The following is a 17,916-nucleotide window of genomic DNA, read 5'->3' on the forward strand; positions in this document are numbered from 1 at the left end:
GGAACGTTTTGGCATAAAAAAAACTAAGTACAAGGAATACATTTTTTATATACGTCGCGCGGGATTAGCCGAGCGGTCTGAGGCGCTCCAGTCATGGACTGTGAGGCTGGTCCCGGCGGAGGTTCGAGTCCTCCCTCGGGCATGAGTGTGTGTGTTTATCCTTAGGATAATTTAGGTTAAGTAGTGTGTAAGGTTACGGACTGACGACCTTAGCAGTTAAGTCCCATAAGATTTCACACACACATTATATACGTCTGAAAGAGCGACTAACATACTACTTTTCCACATAGCCACCAAACACAATGACACAATGAGGCAGTTATCACAGCAGTAGACAAGCTTAGAAACACCTTCGTCGTAAAATTCTGTCGCCTCAGACATCAGCCAGTGAGTCAAGACCGCCAGGAGTTCCGCATCGTCATCAAAGCTCTGCGTTGCAAGCCAGTTCTTCATCTTGGGATACAAGTGGAAGTCGCTTGGTGCAAGATCGGGGCCGTAGGGCGGATGAGGGAAAATTTCCCATTTGAATGAATTAAGGAGTTCTTTAGTGCGGTTTGCCGTGTGAGGTCGGGCATTGATGTGCAAAAACAAAATTTTGGACGTCAGCTTTCCTCGGCATTTTTTCTGAACTGCTCTTCTTAGGCTGTGCATAGTATGGTAGTACTGGGCAGAATTTGTTGCTGCTCCACGTTCGAGAAAATCAATAAGAAGCAACCCTTCCCTATCCAAAAACATTGTCGCCATCAACTTCCTTGCTGACAAGGTTTGCAAATATTTATTTATTTTTTATTTATTTATTTATTTATTTATTTATTTATTGAGAGGCGGGTGGGGCGGCTTGTGTGCCCCCATTCCATGGACTGTAATTGTGTCTCGAAATTGACATGTTTCACCCGAGTCTCGTCATCGGTTACGAATCGGTGTAGTAATTAATCACCCCATGTTTGTGGTAGGCCTCCAGAAATGTCAACGTTGCTCCCATTCGCTTTTCTTTATGGTGCTCTGTAAGTATTTTGGGCACCCACCGTGCACAAAATTTGTGGTATCCTAGCTTTTGAGTGACAATTTCAGACGACGAAGTCGGTGAAACTTGTGGAAAAGAAAGCGAAATCTACGTTGCTGTTAAGCGACGATTTTCACGAATCGTTTCATCAACTTTAGCGACAATATTCTCAGTCATAATGCTCGGGCGTCCACTTTTCTCTTCATCATGAACGTTGGTTCGGCCATGTTTAAACCGAATACACCATTTCCGGACGAAGCATTCAATCGTTACTTTGTTTCCGTACGCTTCACACAGTTCACGATAAATTTCTATAGGTTTTTTGCCAAAAAAAAAACCGTATCACAGACCGCACCTCACAACATGCGGGATTTTCGATTGCAGGGTACATTTCAAATTCGAATATCGAGAAACCAGACACGCAGAGACGTTCCCGCTGTCACAGATGGATGCCGACTGAGCTGCCGAGCAGGCACATACCAAAATATACAGCGTCAGACGGAAACGTTCCCTTCTTTCTCAATAGGCCTCGTATTTCTAGCTTATGGTTTTTGCTTATTTTAAGGATTTCAGAACTGACCGATTTTGTGTAACCGTTGCCCGCAATGCGTCTGCAAATTCCGGGTCCTGCAAACAGCGGCAATGATTACGTGTTAAACCAACGTGGGGATAGAACTATATGAAGCGGTGTTAATTACGGCATGCACATTTTTTGAAATTTCAGTATAAAATGAAATTTTCGTTCTTATTTGATTTACCCACTGGCTAAAGTTACTGAGGAATTTAAATGATGTACGCTACGAACGTGTTGTATTAGTGCGGGCATTTATTTAAAAGTTGCTTCTACCATTGCTTGTAACAAATGAACTGCATCTCTGCACCGAAATTTGATAATAGTATCTGTTGGAAATACTGATTAATTTCGACGTCATGTAAATTTACTATGCATTGTAGAGTACACCATTTCCATCAGGCCTTTTTATTTAATTCGTATGAAAGCTGAGCAATGCTTTGTTATGAGTAATTTGTGTAATCTTCTCATCCATATGATTGCTAAACTCAGTTGACAGATGGCCCTACTGCTTCGGATAGTATGATAAGTAACCACTCGAATGTGTTGGTCACATTCATTTGGAGCGAGGGGCGTGTCTTTAATATTCATTTAGGACGTCGAAGCTGACACTAAAATAACAGGTACATTTCATTAGTTTTAAATATTTAAATGTGTCAGATGAAGCTGAAATTAAAAATATTTTATTTCTTGCGCAGGTACAGTCTAATAATGGGAGTGTTGTGCGATAATTAACAGCGCTTCCAGATTAATTGGACAGACTGACATGGTGGCTATCGATTACTTCCTGGATGGAGACAGAGAATATTAGCGATACCTGAGTCTCTTTCGCGGTGAACATCACAGACCGTGATACAGTTGCATTGCAGTTAATGAGAGCCTAAGTACATCTCACAATACCGCAGGTGGGCAATTATTTTCGCTCGGGTATCACTTTGTGGAACAGGGAGTTGGAGGAGGGCTACAGCTTTTAAAATCATTGCATTCGTTAGTTAACTTTGTATTTCTGAAAAGATATAAATTTTACCATAAACGTCAATAAATAAGAATTAAATAAAATAGTGGAAGTTACGCTCTATTAATTTCTTACACCAATTTCATATCGTCTATAGCTGCAAGCACATTTAATTTTAGCATCAGTTTAACTAGACAAATGTATCCTATCACACTTTTCTACATTGGTTTTGAAATCAGAAATGAGATTACTTGTTGGGATTTTCATCACAGCCAGCAATATAATGTCTGTAAAGACATCCATATTTACCTACATTTATCTTCAACCAAGAAAGACTTTTCTACTTGTAAAATCAAGTGTAGACTACACTAACACAGAATATGTTCTTCAGGCCTGGAAACGTCAAGTCAGCACGGCGTGGTCAGCATGCATATCAATAAGTTCAAGTCAATATCAGTGATGATAGGATAAGAGATCAAATTGAATTTAGGGACAGTTTTCTTAAAGTCCTGAAATCTTCTTGTGATCTAGTTCTCCAAACGCTTCAGGTGACATGTAACCTTAGCAATCCCGCCGCCCCGCCCCCCAACCCCCCGCCCCCTTTTAACTAATAAAGGAATACGACAAAACTGTCTTCACCTACTTGCCTTGTCAATAGACCCAGGTTGCTCTGAATGAGTTTCACGTGATTCCAGATTTAATGTGCAAACATCTTCTTTCCCTCGCAATGTCACATTCAGCTCAATCATTTTCTCAGGTACATCATAAGACAAAATTGTCCAGAAGGAAGAGGATTTCACTGTGTGATACCCAGGTTATTTTTAACACTTTGCCCAGGCTCAACCAATTACACTGTTGGGGTAAATTATGTCCCCTCTTCCTGTCTCCACATCCTCAAGAAAAGATTTGAGGTCTCGATGGGGGAGCGCCCTTTCTCTGATTGTGTGCACCAACAGTAGAACCACCTACTTCTTCCAAGGTGCTGCTTTATAGAGGATCTCCCGATGCAAAACGCAGTGAAAAAACAATATATTACCGTCTGTATTGCGTTCTTCAAACCTGTTTTTTAAAAGCTTAAACATATCTACAAACTGCCCACAGAACCATATGGCCACGTCTGTGGCAATGCTTGCCGTTTTGTCCAGAACATGCCACTTTCCTCCTCATAGTTTACAGCACACTCAAGAAAGTCCCGAGTGATTGTTCTACTTTTCATTGACTCTAGGTCGAGTAATTCCTGTGTGATGACGAAATTTTCATTAATTCTATAGACAGAGATGAGTAACTGTGCAAAGTCTTCGTTATCTGTGCTCTAATGCATTGCCAAAGAAAACCAAACAAAATCTTGATTCGCACGTTCTAGAATTGTGTCAATGAGCCGCACTTTAGTCCTTCTTGAGAATGAAATGCTAGCAGATTTGTCTCTAAGTTCGAGACACAAGGTACATGCACACTCTGCACTGCATTGCTTAATAAACTCGCCATCCGAAAAAAAGGCCTCTTTCGATCAGGTGTTTCACAGGTCATCAGAAAACTTGCGTCTGTGACGCCGTTTTGAAAAAAAAAAAATGGGTCAAATGGCTCTGAGCACTATGGGACTCAACTGCTTTGGTCATCAGTCCCCTAGAACTTAGAACTACTTAAACCTAACTAACCTAAGGACATCACACACATCCATGCCCGAGGCAGGATTCGAACCTGCGACCGTAGCAGTCGCACGGTTCCGGACTGCGCGCCTAGAACCGCGAGACCACCGCGGCCGGCGCCGTTTTGAAGTGCTGATTGTTTTGTAAATAATGATTGTTGGTTCTTCAGCGTTTCCACATATTCGCAGCTCTTATTTGGTGTTTTTCGTTGGAAAGTTTGCAGCCAAATTAACTGTATTTTGTTTCGCAATGTCTTTTTAGATGGTACTCCTTGTATGCGGCTTTTGTTTCTTGACATAATAAACACACTGCTTCATTCCCTGTATTAACAAGGAAATATGTGTTTGTCCAGTCTTCATTAAACACACGACATTAATCACTGTTTTTATGGTTTTTGGCTGGTTCATGGTTCCAATAAAATACGAAGTTTGTATATTTGCTTTTGCATAGGAAAAGTATAAACTAAATCAACCGGAAAGAAATTCTGTATCCTCCTACATCCGCTAGCAAAGTTGACATTTGGCGCCATGGCTGTTGGAAGCGACCATAAAATTTTAAATGCCTTCCGGTCGCTAATATCTGCTACCGCGTCGAAAGTCAACTTGGTTTGCCCGGTTCCCATCTACACTGCGCATGGGTAATGACTTGGCCGTACTAGTGGAAACTTTCGGTCCCTCACGGGAGGGAAATCTTGGTTCATGGAGAAATTTTCTGTCTTGGTGGTCCACTGAAATATCCTGTGGACCACTATTCTGACAGATCTATACTCTGAAAACCACTGTGATGTCCATGGGACAGGGTTCGTCCCATTGTGCTAATTGTTAGTGATCCTTCCCGTTCCATTGAAGTATGGAGCGCGGGAAGAATGATTGTTCAAATGCCTCCACGTGTACTCTAATTAATCTAATCCTCATTATCCCTGTGTGAGAGTTAAATAGGAAGCTGTAGGATATTACTAGAGTCATCATCAAAAGCCAGTTCTTGAAACTATCTGAGCAGGGTTTGTCTGGATAGCTTAGGTCTATGTTCAAGAGTCTGACAGTTCAGCATGTTCAGCGTACCTGCGACATTTTCCCTAAAAAACATACATAGACCATTCATTCTGACCTTCAATGCTTACGTTCAATATCCCCTGTTAGTATTGTTTCATACGGGTTGCAAATACTTGAGCAATGTTCCAGAATGGGTTGCACGAGTGGTTTGAAAGCAGTCCCCTTTTTTGACTGATTGCATTTTTTCAGTATTCTACAGTAAAGTGAAGTCTGCTTAACTCATGTTTTGTTAAGTGCACCATTATACATTTTAGAGCATTTAAACAATCTGTTATTCTTTCGACCACTTAGGAATCTTATCAAGGCCTGATTGAATATTTATGCATAGATAAGTTTACACGTAGTACTGAATCAAACGCCCTTTGCGAATCTAGAAATACTGGATCTTCCCGCCCGCTTTGATCCAAAGTTTCCAGCATGTCATGTGAGGGAAGCGTGAGTTGGTTTTCGCATGATCGATGTGTACTGAATAGTGCTGGTTGGCATGGAGGAGGTCATTGCGTTAGAGATGCGTCATTATGTTTTAGCTCAGAATATGTTTTAAGATACTACAAGAAATCGATGTCAAGGATAAAGAACGGTCGTTTTGTGCGTCACTCTACTACCATTCTTGTAAACGGCTGTGACTCCTGCTTTCTTCCAGCTACTGGGCACGATTTATTGTTTGAGCGATCTACTACAGATTATAGATATAAGACGGACTAACTCGGCCGCAAATTCAGTAGAGAATCTGGCAGGGATACCATGGGACCCTGGAGCTTTGTTCAGTTTTAAGATTTCAACTGTTCCTCAAAACCACTGAAACTATCACTTAAATATCTTAACGTTTCAGTGGTATGATAATTAAATTAGGGCAGTTCTCCTGGGTTTCCTTCGTAAACGAATATTTGAAAACAGAGTTTAAATTTTTGCTATGATATTCTCAATTTAAGTTGCTGTCCCATTCGCCAGTAGCTGGATACTAAATTTGGTGCATGAAGCTGTATAAAGGAATCACAACATTTAAAAATGATGCTGGATCGTGACTCGAACCCAGATTTGCCGCTTTAAGAGGTCCCGTTAAGCGCTTCGTCTATCCAAGCCCGACCCAAACTTCCACACGTCGTCATGCATAGGCCGATGTCTACAAACTGCACTCATACATGTCATGTAATTCCCGTACAGAGAGGCATTTTAATTGAAACTCGCTGGCCACGTAATGGTCGATAAATATAATACTGCAGAGCCGCTGTTGCTAAGAAGTACGATTCATTCATGTCCGAAGGAACACTGCATCGTGCTTCTAACGAACAAAGGCCCTGCAGAATTATATTTATTGCTCACAACCGGTCCATCGCCATTCAGTTAATATGTCTCTCATTGGTATCTATGAGTACAGGTTATAGATTTGTATGCAACCGTTTAATTACTGTCTAAGTTACAAGGGTTAGAAATCATTTATCACCCAAAACCTCTGACTTCGACACCGTAGGGTATTGGAGAATAAAATAAGTATATTTAGGAGTTACAAAAATTGCAATAGACATCATTATTGGACTGGGTTAAATGTGGTAGAATAAACGCTTTCTCTGTACAACACTTTTCAGGAAATGCGGGTTAGATTTTGTAGAATAAATCCTCTAAGCGATATTACCAATTCTCAAAAAGGAAGCAACGGCTAGTCGCGGGCAGAAAGGAATCATCGCTGTATAACTATTACGGGGGAAATGATGTATGGTAACCTGCGGCAGTATCACCTCATAAAGGTTCTGTTGTTCAGGCTTTGTATGTGGTGCTGTAATCCCTCTTCCTCTTTAGTAAGTTGTTAATATTTGTTGTAGTGAATATCAAAGTCAAAAGAGACAATGGGCGGTTATAACGAAGAGATGAACGCCGAAAATCGGCGAAGCCAAAGCTACAGTCCTGTCTTTAACACGATTATGCGTGACAGTCGAAAGATGATTAATCAGTTTTGCGTGTCAGAATTAATTTTGCAACGAAGTGATGCTCATAAATCTGAATCGGACTTTGTTATCATGCAACTAATTGCATCATCCCATTAAGACCAACAACAAATATTTGCAGAAAAGCGTTAAACGTTATCAGATGAGGATGACGAGCAACTTAAATAATACAATGAATGGTGTAAATTTTCATACTAGAGTAATTCAGGCAGTTTCAATTAGCACTGAAGACATAACATCAGCCTTATAATTGAATCGAGGTGTAAATGGCTAATAAAATTTAATCGGTGAGAGAGAATGAAACGGGATTCTTTCTTTTCTTTTTAGATCTCTGTTTCTAGTGAAGTGACATAAGAAGTCAATCCCTCGACTATGACGCGATGACAACGGAACTGCCGAATCGCGTAATATGGCAACCTGGTTTCTTTCTGCAAGGACAGGGAAAAGGTGTGTCTGATTTTCGTGGCTGGTTGATAAACTACGTGAAAACAGACCAGGCTCCTAAGGGCACTCATTCGTTTCAGGGCCTCACGCCACTCGATCGTGCCCTGGCGTATGCCAGTAGTAGAAACCTTTTGAAATCAGTTGTCCACCTTAAGTAACTCAATGTAGCACGAAAACTGTCCCGGAACCGGGAAGATGATTCTCTGACTCCCCAGTACAATAAATACACTGCTTGTAAAATTCTAATCCTAGAGCGCTCGCGAATTCAGCCTTATAATTTGTATGAATTCTTAATTCAACAACTAATTAAAGTTTTAGTACACGTTACCTCTTACACATTCAATCCTACAGCGCTCCTTCTCTCTCGTTCATACACTGTTCTACTCGTTTGTTAAAGAAATGATGTTTGACACATTGCTTGGACAACATGGACACTGAACCAAGAATTATACCGTCATTTTGTCACTTCTACTCGGTTTATAGGTGCTTTATTTTTAGTTATCATTGCAGACACTATGAATATTAATTTGTTGACCTAATTGTATCAAATGCCAAATAAATAATAATAATTGGTGTAATGCATGTGAGTCAGTTGATTTATGGCTGATGTACAGTATATGGCAATATAGGGAGTTAAGAGTATGAATGAGATCCGCGCAGAACAAACGCATCGCCACGAATGTCGCTGCTCTGCATTGTCGGCCAGAACTTGGGCAGATATCGACACGTTTCGTCGTTTACTACCAGTTCCTAAGGTAAAGCCTTGTTTTTTTGAGTTAATGAAACTTTTCCCAGTTCTGTTGCTGCTCAGTTGGATCTCCATTCATTATGATACGTAACGGTTGGTACCAGTGTCAATATCTTCTTACTTGAACAATATCTTAGGGAGGACGTACAGAACGTTGCGTTCCACCGACATCAACGTCACGGTAAACGAAGTAGTGGCTGTTTAAAAGAAGATACCACTACACATGTTGTGTTGATTACTATCGTGAGCGGTTTGTAGCAGCTGAATCTGGTATGGTTTGAAACACAAATGGCACCGCAAAACACGCCGCTTCTTATATCCAATCCTACTGTTAAAATGGGATATACCAATTCATAAAACATCGCTACCGCTTGAGCAATTTCTCTTACATTCAGTTGGTGATCCCCCACCAACATTTCATGCACTTTTGCAATAACTTTTGCGATATTGGTCCATACTGATGGGCGACTACGCCGATCATCACCTAAGCTTTCCCGACCAGATTTAAACTGATTTGTTCTCTTGGAAACAGCATAATGTGAACCAGTAGAGTCCGCCAATGTGTTATGAAAATCGGCATGAATTTCGTTTACTTTAATACTTTTCCTTACAGAGCAGTTAATCACTGATATATCGTCGATTGTTTCCATGTTTACAAATTAGTAGAAGGTAACGAGAAAAGCGGGACGTTCGCACCATGGGTCCCTAACCAGAAAACTGGCGCGTTATTTGTTCACTCCTAAGGGATTACGTATTATCATGGGGTAACCTCGTTGCATTAGCGCTGACATCTTTTGGTGATTCCGCGAACTTTTTAATTATCCTCGTGTGGTATGCCAAATCGCATAACGAAGGAAACGAATCCCCCTCGTTCTGTTGCATCTCATTTGAGCATTAGGACACATTTATGGCTCGTGACGAGAGGCAATTTTAATTCCACTTCTAACACCCGGATAGGATGAACAAGTCGCCCTCACTAGCTGCTTGGGACAGTTCTTGGAGTGGTTGACTACAACCGACTTTTATGGTTCTTAGAGTTGAGCCAGCTGTCTACTCCCTCCACCTCTGATAACCTGGTCCTCCAGGAAGCCGCTACCTAACAGGCTAGCCTGCTACGGCAACACGTAACTTGTATAATTTTTGACATCGTGAAGGCCTACGATCCTACATGGAGACACGTTGTACCTGGGCAGCTCTACGAATATGGCTTTCTAGGATATCTTTGTACGATCTTCCCCCTCAATACGCTATTTTAGATATCGAGTCGGTGACTTACTCTCTGGCTGCTTTGAGAATTACAACGGGATGTCTGAAGATAGTGTTTTGAGTGTGACTGTCTTTAGGAGATATGTTGATAGTATAATGTCTATAGTTGATAACTCCGTCTTTTGTTCCTCGTCGAGCCTAGCAGCAACAACTCTTCAGTTGCAACTGGCTAAGCGATATTTGGAGGAATGGGCGGACCCTAGACCCTAGACTCAGTATCTTGAAATGTCTTAGCCACATTTCCTGTGGAGCAGACGAAATTTGTCTACCGCACTTTTCCAGGGCCTTCATGCGACATTGATTTGAGTCTGCAAGGCCATATTATTTAAGGATGTTGGACTTGGTACACCAGGGGCGTTTAGAACCAAACTCATGCCTTGCCTTTTGGCTGAGGCTAGTGAGCTGCTGTTTCACATGAGACAACGACTCGTCATGGTGCGATAGGCCTATAAAATAATGCGAATGCTGAACACACTTGGATACTATACAGTTGTCCGGTCTTCAATGGAAAGCTTTCTTCATCATGGACAATGAACAACGAGGCAACATGCTTTTAATTCTCGTGAAGGATTGTCATTTAGGAATGAGTGTGGCTGATTTACAAGTCTTGCACCTAGTTTGAACATATCTGAATTTTGGCTCCTGCAGAGGCGCAGAATTAACTTAAACTTGGCGGATTTTAAGAAAGATTACTCTCCAGATTTTACATTTCAGTACCTGTTATTCAGCAATACAGGCAGGCATCACAGTTTAAAAGTTGTATAGACTGATAATAAGGGGACTCCCACCCTTTAGCTATTCAGCAGTGTTCCCGGATTGCGACTAAATGAGTTCAGTAGGTTACAACTCAGCTTCCATTTTCAAGCTTACAACTTACCCAGAACCTACTGAATTCATCTACTGTAATCCACTTTTTCAGGTCTAACTCACTTTAATACATTTAAATTACTTAGAAAATTAATAAAAAGTGAATATTTTTTGTATTTTTTCACCAATATGCAAAATAATTATTTTTTTCAGACAAAAGGTGAACATAAGAAAATAAAATTTAATATTCTTCTATAAAAATATAAAATTTTTATAAAGAAATATAAAAAATTTAGAAAATGATATTTAGTGTTGTTTTATAACTGGTGAATATAAGAAATATATTCCAAACCTAAAATTTTTCTAATTCTTTCTTCTTGAGCAGGCATCAGATTTTCATGATCTGTTGTTTGTAAATGTTTTTCAAGATAAGGCTTATATACAGTTTTACAATGTTCATATATATAAGATTAGCACAGCTCTATGGTGGCCGAGCGGTTCTAGGTGCTTCAGTTTGGAACCGCGCGACCGCTATGGTCGCGGGGACAAATCCTGCCTCAGGAATGGATGTGTTTGATGTCCTTAGGTTAGATAGGTTTAAATAGAGCTAAGTTCTAGGGGACTGATGACCTCAGATCTAAAGTCCCATAGTGCTCAGGGCCATTTGAACCATTTTTGAGCACAGAACTATGGTTTCAGCTACTCAAATTCAGCTACTTTTTAAGTATTCTACTTTTTTAACCTTTTTAAATTACATCTACTCTTACACAAATCTCATGGGGGTTTTCCCTCTCTAATCGAAGCATAAAATAAAATGTGTGCTGCATATGAGAAGAAATATTCTATAACAGAAATTTTCAGAAATAAAGTAAAAGTAATAAAGAAAGATCTGGATTATGGTTACTTACAGAAAATTTAAATAATAATAATCTTATTACAAACATTTGCAATATTATCTATACAAATGGAGAACAAGAATCAGAAGAATTTAAACGAATTGCAGAACCATTATGTGACAACACTGTGATTGTAAAAATAACAGATTTTACAGATTGTGAGAGAGAAATGAAAAATAATAAATTTATTGTAAAAAAAGAAATTTTAACAGTTTCTTATGATCTAGGTATTCTAAATTTAATTTGGCCAGACATGGAGTTAAAGCAAAACTCCCTTATTCACTAGATTCTAATGTCCAAACAATTAAGAGTACTAAATAAATTGTTAATAAAGATAGACATTTATTAAACAACAATATAAAAATCCTATCGCCATTTCCTTATAAAACAGAATTATTACTTTTAAGAGAATAACCAGAAAATTTAGAAGAACTTAAAAAGTAACATTATTATTTATTGGATTCAGATATAACACAAGATTTGGCCAGAATTTTTAATGCAGAAGAAATGGTCAATAATTTTAATTTTCTAAATCACAGAATGAAAGAAGACTGAAATGCAATACTAAACAACAATAATTCTGTTGGAAAATATTGTTGAACTTCAATTAGTTCTAATTCAAGAGTAAAAATATACAATAAATATATTTGTCAAATAACAAGTCCTGGAGTAACCACTTAATACATTTAAAATTGTCTGGGCACAAGATTAAAAGAAACAAATACCCCTACATTAGCTAAAGAAAAACGAATTACAAAGCTGGAAGCAACCATTTATAATTATATTAACCCAGATTTCCAAAATAACAAGAAACTGATACATTAACAGTTTGTTTAGAACGAATAGCAAATATTTAGAGAAAGCTACATTTTTTTCTGTTCCAATAGCTAAAATGTTATGAAGTTAACAAATGCTCTACAAAATACTTGTTGTCTTACTTACAACAATCTCTTTTGTTATGTCTTTTTTTCTTTTTTTTTTTCATCAGTCTACTGACTGGTTTGATGCGGCCCGCCACAAATTCCTTTCCTGTGCTAACCTCTTCATCTCAGAGCAGCACTTGCAACCTACGTCCTGATTATTTGCTTGACGTATTCCAATCTCTGTCTTCCTCTACAGTTTTTGCCCTCTACAGCTCCCTCTAGTACCATGGAAGTCATTCCCTCATGTCTTAGCAGATGTCCTATCATCCTGTCCCTTCTCCTTATCAGCGTTTTCCACATATTCCTTTCCTCTCACATTCTGCGTAGAACCTCCTCATTCCTTATGTTATCAGTCCACCTAATTTTCAACATTCGTCTATAGCACCACATCTCAAATGCTTCGATTCTCTTCTGTACCGGTTTTCCCACAATCCATGTTTCACTACCATACAATGCTGTACTCCAGACGTACGTCCCCAGAAATTTCTTCCTCAAATTAAGGCCGGTATTTGATATTAGTAGACTTCTCTTGGCCAGAAATGCCTTTTTTGCCATAATGAGTCTTCTTTTGATGTCCTCCTTGCTCCGTCCGTCATTGGTTATTTTACTGCCTAGGTAGCAGAATTCCTTAACTTCATTGACTTCGTGACCATCAATCCTGATGTTAAGTTTCTCGCTGTTCTCATTTCTACTACTTTTCATTACCTTCGTCTTTCTCTGACTTACTCTCAAACCATACTGTGTACTCATTAGACTGTTCATTCCGTTCAGCCGATCATTTAATTCTTCTTCACTTTCACTCAGGATAGCAATGTCATCAGCGAATCGTATCATTGATATCCTTTCACCTTGCATTTAAATTCCACTCCTGAACCTTTCTCTTATTTCCATCATTGCATCCTCGATGTACAGATTGAAGAGTAGGGGCGAAAGGCTACAGCCTTGTCTTACTCCCTTCGTAATACGAGCACTTCGTTCTTGATCGTCCACTCTTGTTATTCCCTCTTGGTTGTTGTACATATTGTATATGACCCGTCTCTCCCTATAGCTTACCCCTACTTTTTTCAGATCTCGAACAGCTTGCACCATTTTATATTGTCGAACGATTTTTCCAGGTCGACAAATCCTATGAAAGAGTCTTGATTTTTCTTTAGCCTTGTTTCCATAATTTAATACTGTATCCCCTATCTCTTCTAAATCGACTCCTGTTTCTTCTTCTATCACATCAGACAAATCTTCACCCTCATAGAGGCTTTCAATGTATTCTTTCCACCTATCTGCTCTCTCCTCTGCATTCAACAGTGGAATTCCTGTTGCACTCTTAATGTTAATACCGTTGCTTTTAATGTCACTAAAGGTTGTTTTGACTTTCTTGTATGCTGAGTCTGTCCTTCCGACAATCATATCTTTTTCGATGTCTTTACATTTTTCCTGCAGCCATTTCGTCTTAGCTTCCCTGCACTTCCTATTTATTTCATTCCTCGGCGACCTGTATTTCTGTATTCCTGATTTTCCCGGAACATGTTTGTACTTCCTCCTTTCATCAATCAACTGAAGTATTTCTTCTGTTACCCATTGTTTCTTCGCAGTTACCTTCTTTGCACCTATGTTTTCCTTCCCAACTTCTGTGATGGCCCTTTTTAGAGATGTACTTTCCTCTTCAACTGTACTGCCTACTGCGCTATTCCTTATTGCTGTATCTATAGCGTTAGAGAACTTCAAACGTATCTCGTCATTCCTTAGTACTTCCGTATCCTGCTTCTTTGCGTATTGATTCTTCATGACTAATGTCTTGAACTTCAGCCTACTCTTCATCATTACTATATTGTGATCTGAGTCTATATCTGCTCCTGGGTACGCCTTACAGTCCAGTATCTGATTTCGGAATCTCTGTCTGACCATGATGTAATCTAATTGAAATCTTCCCGTATCTCCCGGCCTTTTCCAAGTATACCTCCTCCTCTTGTGATTCTTGAACAGGGTATTCGCTATTACTAGCTGAAACTTGTTACAGAACTCAATTAGTCTTTCTCCTCTTTCATTCCTTGTCCCAAGCCCATATTCTCCTATAACCTTTTCTTCTACTCCTTCCCCTACAACTGCATTCCAGTCGCCCATGACTATTAGATTTTCGTCCCCCTTTACGTACTGCATTACCCTTACAATATCCTCATACACTTTCTCTATCTGTTCATCTTCAACTTGCGATGTCGGCATGTATACTTGAACTATCGTTGTCGGTGTTGGTCTGCTGTTGATTCCGATACCAAAAATATGAAAAAAAGAAAGGAAAACAAATAAAAATCCGAACAGAAAATAAAGAACAAAGTGAAAACTTACTTAAATTTGTTACATCTGGTTGTAGCCATAACTTGTTACCTATTAACAGTACAGCAATTTTCGAAGAGACAGAGAATATAATTTCTGTAAAAGAAATATGCCTTATAAAAAGTGGAGGCACATATTTTTCTAAAACTAAGTCTCTGTTTCCTACAATACCAAAAGAAATAAATGTCGAAGAATTAGGATTAATTTGCAGCAAAAAAAAATAATTGTTCCATTTGTGTGTAGGTAAGCAATAAATATAACCAATAAACTTTCTCCATTTTCTATTAAGGAAATTAAATAAGTATGTTTTGAATCCACTAAGAAACAGGAAAGACAACTAGAAAATTTAAGGATACAAGAAAGAAAAGTACAATATTTTGATAAAACACAATCTTTAAAAGAAGAACACAAAAATATTTTGGAGAAGGAAGAGAAAATAAGTGAAAACGAAGAAGAAATAAAAGAATATTTTATACAACAGTGGATATATTTTCCAATTAGTGGAGTTTCAAAGTAATGCTTTTGAGGGAAATGATAAAAACAAGTATCAATATGTTGATGTTTTGGGAGAAAAAATGGTAAAAAATCTGTATATTTTATTAAAGGTACCGATAAAATATATTTAAAGATGTAAACAAAGGCAGTAAAATTTAATAAAGAGTAGGATTTATTTGGATCCCATACAACAGTTTTAGACAGGAAGTAGGAATTTTTTATTATCCTAAAGAAGACCCATATTTCGAAATAAAAACAGATAATCTTCCAATTTCAAAGAGCACTCATTTCCTAAAATCATTTACTTAAAAACATTAACGATTTTCGAAGACAAAGAGAGTCTACAGAATAAAGAAGAAGATAAAGAAATAATGGGAAACATAAAAATGGCTCAGTATTAGGAAATATAAAAATAAAAGTCTGTAAACGATTTGAAGAAAGATTAGAACAAATTATTTCTAACATTAGAGTTAGACCGGAAAATGTGGATTACAGTAGATGAATTCAGTACATTCTGGGTAAGTTTTCTTTTTCTAGTGAAGGAACGAGGGAAACAAGTGAAAGAGCTAGAAAATGGAAACTGAGCCAAAATCTACTGAATTCATCTACTACCTCTTCTTCAGGATTTAACTTCCCCATGAATATTTACTGCAGAGCTCTGTGCGACCATAAAAGTGCTTGAGTATCTGAAGCGGTTTCACGGCAAGCAGTTTGTCATCTGTTCCGATTCCCTTAGTGCCCTACTACTGAAAGGGGTACATCTTTTGCGTCCAGACATAATTTTATGATACCAAGACTTGTTAATGGCACGAATGAGTTCCAAAAGAAATCCGTTGGAACTCGATTACACGATAAATAGTACAATTCTCAAGGCTGTCAATTCAACTAAGTACCTGGGTGTAAAAATTACGAACAACTTCAGTTGGAAAGACCACATAGATAATATTGTGGGGAAGGCGAGCCAAAGGTTGCGTTTCATTGGCAAGACACTTAGAAGATGCAACAAGTTCACTAAAGAGACAGCTTACACTACACTCGTTCGTCCTCTGTTAGAATATTGCTGCTCGGTGTGGGATCCTTACCAGGTGGGATTGACGGAGGACATCGAAAGGGTCCAAAAAAGGGCAGCTCGTTTTGTATTATCACATAATAGGGGAGAGAGTGTGGCAGATATGATACGCGAGTTGCGATGGAAGTCATTAAAGCAAGGACGTTTTTCGTCGCGGCGAGATCTATTTACGAAGTTTCAGTCACCAACTTTCTCTTCCGAATGCGAAAATATTTTGTTTGGCCCAACCTACATAGGTAGCAGTGATCATCTAAAAAAAAATAAGAGAAATCAGAGATCGGACAGAAGGGCTTAGGTGTTCGTTTTTCCCGCGCGCTGTTCGGGAGTGGAATGTTAGGGAGATAGTATGATTGTGGTTCGATGAATCCTCTGTCAAGCACTTAAATGTGAATTGCAGAGTAATCCTGTAGATGTAGATGCAGATGTCCAATCCTAAAGCATCTACTACACACCAACCAGCACAGGGCCGTGAAACGGTATGACGTAGGCGCTGGCCCATGCTCCAAAGGAGAGAACAGGCGCCGCCACATCTCCAGGAGGACAGTGTTCAGCAACCCCTGTCGACGTTGATTTAACCAGCCACCCATCGGTGGTCGGCCCTGTTAGGTCGCATTCTTAATGATCATCAATAACAGAAGCCGAATTCTGCGAGTAGTAATAGTAGCTAAAGGGCTTGTATGTAGGAGGCAAAGGAGCACAGGAATCAACAGAAGTTAACTTCATTTTCATTTTAGAAATAAAGAGTTCCATTGATATTGCAGTGATTTGTAGAAATGATTTCGTATTACTGCTGCCTGCCATGGTAACTTCTCTCCTTCCTTGTTTGTGTGGGTGCTGCTTCCAACAGTAGCCGACTCAACAATGGCTTTCTTGTTCTCAGCATCATTTTACAATTCCGATGCTTGGGGGAAAGAGTGCAGTTTTGATTTGTTTTATTTTTCACTTGACATCAGTAGACTCTTCCTTTACAATTAGCCGTCCTGATTTCTCTTTCTATAGCCTACGGGATGTGGAACCATGGGCGTATATTTTAAAGTGTTTGGAACAGACGAGTGAAATGCATTTCCTTCAAAAGTAGCCTTACCAGCCTTCCAATTTACGCCCCTTTCCTCTTCGTTTGAGATCCAGAGATACTCTTAAAATGTAGCGAATCCCGAGTGCTCCTGGTCTTGAACTTGTCCAGTAAAACAACATATCACGAATTAAGAACATTCCAGGTTTTTCTGTTTCATTCGACTGGCTAACCGAGCAGCGCAATCCCTTCCTTTGTAAAAAGAAATGAAACCTCATCCTGAGCTGACGAAGGCAGTCTGGTTTCTTGGAGACACTCTTCCTGCAGACTCCAAAGTATGGTTGTTTCCTTATAATATGGTTATAGCGTAAATCAAGTTGCGTTGTATGAATTATGTTGTTAGGCAGAAACGAAGTTATCAGCACATTCATGTTAACTTAGTAATCCATTATTCATCTCGTAAAATAAAAAGCCAAGTCAGCTGTACGCTTAATGTATAGTACTTTTCATGGTCAATTATGCTTTTTCTATAATATTCGAGTGTGGAAGCCAATATATTCGTGTGCAACTTAATATCTAGTTTTCACGATCTGGTCATCCACGGTATCTATCCATGTAGTAATGTTGTGGTATCAGGGTTGACATGTTTCCCGTTCTGCGTCTTCTAATTATCCAAAGCTGTTAGTTCAGCGGAGTGTTAACTGAATACAGTTCATAAAGACAACGAAAATCTGATAGTGGAGCTGCCGAGGTGAATT

This window comes from Schistocerca nitens, chromosome 8, assembly GCF_023898315.1.
Source record: "Schistocerca nitens isolate TAMUIC-IGC-003100 chromosome 8, iqSchNite1.1, whole genome shotgun sequence".
In the NCBI taxonomy this organism is placed as follows: Eukaryota; Metazoa; Arthropoda; class Insecta; order Orthoptera; family Acrididae; genus Schistocerca; species Schistocerca nitens.